Below are 8,526 nucleotides of genomic sequence, written 5' to 3' on the forward strand. Positions count from 1 at the left end.
GTAAAAACTGTGATATCAGCTTCACACAAAGATACAAGATCAAACTGAGAATTCCTTGCTCAGGTCATTCAGAATGGAACAAAATTCTTCAAGTGCTCACAGCACAGAAAATGCCTGGTTTTCAATGAACATTTACTTGCTTTTCAATGGACATTTACTGGTTTCATTATGGACATTTACTGACAGAGCGTTTCTGTTGCCGGTGTCTCACTGCAGGAGCTATATTGAAGACGATGTCTGGAAGCTTCTACTTTGTCATCGTTGTCACCATGATAATCCAGTTTTTGAAATGGAGTTTTCGCAAGCTGGAAAAGCAGAATCCAAAGACGATCACCGCCATCTGAACCAGTTCATAGCTCACGCTGCCCTCGACCTCGTAGGTGAGAACATGCAGCTGTCAACAATATGCACTTGAAGATGGTGGACAAATTCAACGAATGGTTTGTGTTGGCATTCGTCACTGCGGGTCGTATGAGGTTTATTATGCTGCATGATGTCAGGCAAGAAGACGGAATCAAGAACTTCTTTCCTGATGTCTATGATTTATACATAAAGTTTGCAGTGAATCCATTTTATGAACCCAATTCTCCTGTTCGATCCAGTGCATTTGACAGAAAAGTTCAGTTTCTTGGAAATAAACAACTTTTAAGCTGAATGCAAAAGAAAAATCAGAAGTATACAATGTCACTACAGTGCGGTATACTCAGGAATGCGTACATTGTAAGTAATGATTAAATAGCGTGGTCAAGTTTTACTGGTGGTCTGTTTATCTAAACCTAATGAAATTGCTTCTATATTTAAAAAAGTAGTACATTCAGTTTCTTACAGCTATGAACAGATTGCTATTTGCTTGTGAACACTTATTTATAAAGAGCTCTTTATTGGTAATCTTGAAATGTCTTTATTTTTAAAAATTGAGATTAAGCTTTAGACTTTCCTCATTCAGATAGTTGATCTTGATGAAGCACTCCAGAACCAGATAACATTGTCAAGATTTGGGAGGCAGCTTTAAAAAGAAAAGCTTCTGCAGTAGCGAATGAAGTTGATAGCACATACATGGGCTCATCTATAGATCACGAGATGTTATGAAAACACATAGGCAGTATACATAGCTCCACCCAAGACGCCGGAGCAGACCCTGTTGCAGTGCGCAGGCCTGCCCCATCAGAGACTGGAAACAGTGATCCTGCTGTAATTTGAGACTCCTGAGCCCAGGTTTGTATAGTGGGAGGCCAGGACCACAGTGACAGGTTCTGTTCTTGTTTCCTTTCCCTCAGACGATAAGGGTTAAGTGAACCTGTTGATAGATGTACTAGTAGAACGTTGTAAGGCAGTTTTAGAATTGTAAACAAAGAAAAGCTTGTATCACATTAGCACTTGTACTCTAGGCTTTTCAGGCTGTATACCTGTATACCCGAGGGGGCGGGAGTGGTCTGTTTTTTTTTACTTAACTAATGTTTTAAACTCAAACTAATGTAAAATAAGCTAGATGACAGATACATGAGAAATAATCAAATGAACAATTCAATTGTAAAATAATATTCTACATGAATTGGATGTAATTCACTAGAGATATTTTTAAAGTCCTGGATAAAGCAAACAGACTTCCCCTGCAGGATACATCTCTATAAGAAGAGATTATCAAGTAATTTATATGACATTATACATTTCCAATATATGTGGTTTTAAAATCTTTTTTTTTTCCCCTGACTTTCATTTTTTGTTAGCTGGAATCATGCAAAAAAGGACCTTTAAAAAGTGTACTGTGTATTCCTTATGAAGTCATTTCAATTCTGTGAAATTATCATGTATTAAAAAAGACTACTCAGTGCTAGAGTTGCTCTTATTTTTATATTAGACTTCAGAAAAACTATTTGAGCACAACAGAAAAATCATAATTTAGAAGAACATAAAATATAATACAGTTTTGTAATAATTTAACTAGGTAATTTCCTTTACAAATCAGTTTATTGCAACATTATTTTCAAAAGTAAAGTACTAAAAACATCCTGAAAGTCCATAAATAGAGAAATGCTTGTCTAAATTATGGTTCCTTAACTCTGTGAAATAAAATGAGGTTTATATGTACTGACTTGAAAAGTCATCCACGATGGAATAGTGAAAAAAGCATAGCAGAGTAATATATATCATGCAACTCAATTTTTATTAAAAATTAAATAAATAAAACTAAATTAACTGGTTGTACATTTATATAAACATTGAAAAATAAATGAAAAATCATACTCTTTATAGCATTGTTTGACTTTTATTGCTGGGAAAATTAATGGAGAAGGGGAATAATTTTCTTCATACACATTGTATTGTTTGGAATTATTGCAAACAGCATATATTGTTGTATAATTTTTGAACTTGCAAAAATTATCATATAAATTAAACTATAATGGTAATTCAAGAAAGCACCTGAATATTTTGTAATGTCTGATTAGTATGTTTGTTAAATTACAAATAGAGTACAATATTTGTCAGAGCATCTACAGGTAATAGTGAATTTTTAATTTGCATTGAGATACTCTATATTTTTATGCATGTGCACATGTATAGTCAAATTAATAATACACATTAATTAATATTTAGGTTCAAAAATACAGAATAAGTGATAGCCAAGGACAGTCAGTCATACCGTATCATCACTGTGACCAGGAAAATAATAAAATAGGCAATACTAATAGTTTACTTTCTCCTTTCTCTGCTTATGTTCAAAATCCATATGAACTTTCTACAACCAGAAATATTTAGGGGTGTCCAGAAGAAGCAAGATAATATTCCTTACCTTTTACAATGTAAAAAACCTGTAAATATCCTAGCAACCCTTATCATTTTCATAAAACAAAGTTAACATTAAAATATTTAAAGTTACTTTATTTTTGTTAGAGCAGTGCTCCAAAATAATGTCAGCAGGTCATCACTATCATCGCGGCAAAGGTCTCATGGTGCCAGACCAGCTTCATGCTCTGTTCTGAAATAGCGTCATCTGAGTACCTCAGGATGTTGGCTAATCGTTCCAATGAATATACAAGTGTGCACTGCAAACTTAGCAAATATATATGTCACAGGAAAATTTACTTTGTGGTTTAATTAACATCTGAAAATATGATTTAGCAAGAAAAAAAAATCTTGAGGATCTCTGTTACATAGCGAATGGGGATCTCTTTATTGTTTTCCTGTAGGGGCATAGCTCCTTAAACAGCAAGTATGCCGATAAAATACAGTGAGAATCTGGAGGAGAGTCTTTCAGATCCCAATACCGAGCTTTTCCAAAACTTATAATATGAATTCTCAACTAAATAGTCAAGGGTGGAGACACTGTAAGAAAATTTTAGGAGGGTTTCCTGGTGGGTGAGTGGTAAAGAATTTGCCTGCTGATGCAGGAAACGTGGGTTCGATCCCTCGTGCCTCAGAGCAGCTGAGCCAGGGCACCACAGCTGTTGGACCCATGGTCAAGAGCCTGGGAGATAGTCCTACTGAGCCCAGTAGAAAGAGCAGTTCAGCGCCACAACTGTTGCAGTCCACGGGCTCTAGAACCCGTGTTCCGCCGCCAGAGAAGGCGCCGTGATGAGAAACCTGTACACTGCCTCTAGAGAGTAGCCCCTGTTTGCCACAACCAGAGAAAGCCACATACAGCAACAAAGCCTCGGCACAGCCAAAGAACAACCAACTACATAGATAAATAAGCGAATGAATTTAGGCACAAGGTTACAAGGTCCACAAGAATTCCATAGAGGATTCTGGAGTAAGCTGGAAATTAGGACATTCAATGAACATTTCTGAGTTCATATCTAAAATTCTCATGCTCTAATCACGCCTAAGAACTGATGCGTTTGAACTGTGATGTTGGAGAAGACTCCTGAGAGTCCCTTGGACTGCAAGGAGTTCCAACCAGTCCATTCTGAAGGAGATCAGCCCTGGGTGTTCTTTGGAAGGACTGATGCTGAAGCTGAAACTCCAATACTTTGGCCACCTGATGTGAAGAGCTGATTCATTTGAAAAGTCCCTGATGCTGGGAAAGTTTGAAGGTGGAAGGAGAAGGGGATGACAGAGGATGAGATGGCTGGATGGCATCACCAGCTCAATGGATATGGGTTTGGGTAGACTCCAGGAGTTGGTGATGGACAGGGAGGCCTGGCGTGCTGCGATTCATGGGGTTGCAAGGAGACGGGCATGACTGAGCAACTGAACTGAATCACTCCAGAAACACCAACCAGCCTGCTCTTCTTTTGATGAGGTCACCATTTAGTCTTAGGATCTAAGAAACCTTGAGTAAAGACATAATCTGGACCAGAAACTGGTTCATATTTTAGTTACATTGTTGCTAGTCTTTACGTGTGTTGCTTCTGTATTCTGCATCAGTCATCACTAGTTAAAACTGGGATGTTGCTCACAATCTCACCTATTCAATAAGTGCACATTATTGACAGTAATGATAACTCATCTTCTAAGATAATCATTGATAATAAATATAGAATTAAATTATTAAAGTCTGTTTCATGATGCATCGAATAGTCAAAACAATTTATATTCTTGCTCATTTGTATACTTCTAAACAACTGTTTATGGATGTTCACTTTATGCCAGTCCTGAGTCTAGGAAAAGAAGAATGAAGAAACAGAATTTAAACTTAAGCCATGCTACCAAGAAGCTTTCATTCTAGAGTCAGTGATTGCAGACGAATTAAGCAGTCAAACAAAGAATCCAAACAAAGAAAAGGGTAAGAGCAAAAGCCCTAAAACATTCGCAAAACGGATTAAAAGGAGGGTGGCGTTGATGAAATAGAATGATTAAGAAAGAATATGGTTCAAAGTGAGGTGATAAGTGTCAGTCCAGCACCAGCCCATGAGAGATGTTTATTATAGGCTGTGCAAAAACATTTGATGCTTTAAAAAATCAAGTTGGAAGCTATTGAAAATTCTTAAGCAGGAAAGTATTCATATCTGTATTGTATTTTTGAAAGTAGTTGGGTAAAGTACTGTGGCTATGATGAAGGGTGAAATTTGGAAGCAAAGTCTTAAGAGGTTATTGTGATTGTGAAGAAAAGAATTGAGAGCTGCTACAAAAAGGTTTCCTTTGTGGTTCAGACGGTAAAGAACCCACCTGCAACGCTGGAGACCCGGGTTCGATCCCTGGGTTGGGCAGATCCCCTGGAGGAGGGCACGGCAACCACCTCCACTATTCTTACCTGGAGAATCCCCATGGATAGAGGAGCCTGGCGGGCTAAGTCCATGGGGTCGCAAAGAATCGGACACAACTGAGCACACACAAAGGAGAGTAGTAATAGGAATGTAAAGTGGACATTTTGCAAATAACTTTAGAGGTAGAACTCTCAAAAGAATCAAGAATACTGCCTTATACTTCATCAAAATTTAAAATGCCTGCTCTTCAAAAGACTTCATCAAGAGAGCGAAACAAACCACTTGCAAATGACATACTTGATGAGAGAATTATATTGAACTATGTAAGCACAATCAAAGCTAGACAGTAAGAAAACAAGGAGCGAAAAATAAAATTGGGTATAATTTATTTATTAGTGAATTCATCACTTTAACAAAGAATATGTACAAATCACAAATATGTATATGAAAATGCTAAGCATCTTTAGTCATCAGGAGAATACAAAACAAAACTGTGATGAGATACCACTTTGTCGCTATTTAGCTGCAAAGTCACGTCTGAATCTTTGTGACTCTGTGGACTGTAGTCCACAAGGCTCTTCTATCCATAGGATTTCCAAGGCAAGAATACTGGAATAGGTTGTTGCTTCCTTCTCCAGGGGATCATCCCAACCCAGGGATCGAACCTGTGTCTCATGCTTCCTGGCAGGTGGATTCTTTACCCCTGAGCCACCTAGGAAGCCCATTACATGCCTTTAAAACTGGTTTATATTAAAAAGCCTTTCATATCAAGTGCTAACAAGATGGAGAGGTACACGACCTTGTAAGATTAATGGTAGAAATGTAAAATGTTAGAAACACTCTGAAAGACAGTTTGACAGTTTCTTAAAAATACAACTTCCATATGATCCAACAATTTCACTGCAAATTATTAGCTCCCTAAAACAAAAGAATGAAAATTTGTCCATCCAAAGATGTATACACAAGCATTCATAGCAGCTTTATTCTGGTAGCAATCCTCAAGTTGAAATGACTTAAATATTCATCAAAAGGTGAATGTAAAAATTGTGCTATGCTGCATAAAATATTACTACTCATCAAAACAAAATATTTTATTTGATGCATGCCACAAAATGCATACATTTTAAAATAATAATGTTGTATGAATGTCCAACATAAAAGTTCATAAAATTCTAGAAAATGCAATCCATTTAAGCGATTGAATATTTCAGCAGTTGCTTGGAGGCAGGGATGAGAAAAGGGGGAGAGAGGTTGAGAAATGGTAGGACAGAAATTATGAAGGGCATGAGGAGGCTTTTGGGGTGACATGTCGGAGAAGGCAATGGCACCCCACTCCAGTACTCTTGCCTGGAAAATCCCATGGACAGAGGAGCCTGGTAGGCTGCAGTCCATGGGGTCTCGAAGAGTCGGACACGACTGAGCAACTTCACTTTCACTTTTCACTTTCATGCATTGGAGAAGGAAATGGCAACCCACTCCAGTGTCCTTGCCTGGACAATCCCAGGGATGCCGGAGCCTTGGTGGGCTGCCATCTATGGGGTCGCACAGAGTCGGACACGACTGAAGCGACTTAGCAGCAGCAGCAGTGTGTTTATTATCTTGGTTGTGTGATGGTTTTGAGGCCATATATATATATATATATATATGTCAAAACTTGTCAAATTGTACACTTTCTACATACCCAGCTTATTGTAGATCAAGTTTGATCTTAAGAAAAAAAGACAAAACAAAACAATTATTTTTGCCTTCAGCCAAGGAGTAGGTTAAGTTTGCAGTTTCTGAAATGAGATAATACACTAAAAACAAGTCAGTTGATACAAGAAAGAAATGGAAAATTTTATTCCAACCAAAATTGAGGATTGTAACCTGGGAAGAGTACCTTAGAAGCTCTGAGAACTGTTCTACACATCAGAAGTCAAGGCAAGTAACATAAGCTTTTGAGACACAAGGCTGTATATCACATAATGTCATACTGACAATTTACACAGTCCAGATCTAAGAGTCAGTTTGTTGTGATCCACATAGTCAAAGGCGTTCATGTAGTCAATGAAGCAGATTTTTTTCCCTGGAATTCCCTTGCTTTCTCTATGATCCACAGGATGTTGGCAATTTGATCTCTGGTTCCCCTGCCTTTTCTAACGCCAGCTTGCACATCTGGAAGTTTTCAGTTTGCTTACTGTTGAAGTGTGCCTTGAAGGATTTTGAGCATTATCTTGCTAGCATGTGAAATGAGCACAATTTTATGGTAGTTTGAACAGTCTTTGACATTGACTTTCTTCGGGATTGGAATGAAAACTGGCCTTTTCCAGTCCTCTGGCCACCGCTGAGTTTTCCAAATTTGTTAGTATATGGAGTGCAGCACTTTACAGCATTATCTTTTAGAATTTGAAAAGCTCAGCCGGAATTCCGTCATCTCCACTAGCTTTGTTCATTGTAAGGCTTCCTAAGGCCCACTTGACTTCACTCTCCAGGATGTCTGGCTCTAGGTGAGTGACCACAGCATCCTGGTTATCTGGGCCATGAAGATCTTTTTGTATTGTTCTTCTGTATACTCTTGCCACCTCTTCTTAATCTCTTCTACTTCTGTTAGGTCCATACCATTTCTGTCCTTTATCGAACCCATCTTTGCCTGAAATGTTCCCTTGGCGTCTTCAATTTCCTTGAGGAGATCTCATCTTTCCCATTTATTGTTTTCCTATATGTTTGCGGTGTTCCCTTTAGAATGCTTCTGACTGAGATTTAGGGAGGGACTCTTCCAACTTGTCTGATGCTTGGCCTCAGGGCTGATTAAGGCTGAGACACAGGGCTCCTAACAAAGACAGTGTGGGAAGGAAAGTGTTTGGGCTATGCGTTTACTCAGCTATTCACAAAACGAAACTGCCCAGGCTCTAACCTCAACCTAAACACTGGGTCAAGACAGCATTTTCAAAAACAAAACCTTCTATCATGTTGCTTTCTCCTGCAGCTTTCTCTATCACTCATCTTTCCCAAATGCTCATGATTTCTACTTCTTAATTTCAGGTTTTACTAGATTCCAGCCCTCATATTCAGTTCTTTAATGCCTATCCTTTTTTTTTTTCCCCAAAGTGAAGCCATTCACCGTATATCCTTTGATTCTCTAACATGGAACACGAAATTGGGAGGCCAGATTAAAACGCCCCAAACATCACAAATGAACAAAACTCAAGGGAAGCTAATTATAGGTTTTAACTTGGAAACCTTAGCTTATAAATATGGAACCTTGAAAAACTAAAGTGGACTAAATATAAGACTTGCCCACTTTTCCCATTATTGTGGCAACACAGAATGATTCTGCTTTATAATCTAGTATTTGGATCAAATCAATTGATGGGCATCTTAACAGATGCACTAACCCTTG

General features: G+C 38.1%; 1 pseudogene; it reads left to right on the plus strand.

Annotated features, from left to right (window-relative positions):
- The first annotated feature begins 227 nt into the window (after window positions 1–227).
- On the plus strand, window positions 228–656 carry LOC105615331 (trafficking protein particle complex subunit 2-like; annotated as a pseudogene).
- Window positions 657–8,526: the final 7,870 nt, after the last annotated feature.

Source organism: Ovis aries, chromosome 5 (assembly GCF_016772045.2).
Source record: "Ovis aries strain OAR_USU_Benz2616 breed Rambouillet chromosome 5, ARS-UI_Ramb_v3.0, whole genome shotgun sequence".
Classification (NCBI taxonomy): Eukaryota; Metazoa; Chordata; class Mammalia; order Artiodactyla; family Bovidae; genus Ovis; species Ovis aries.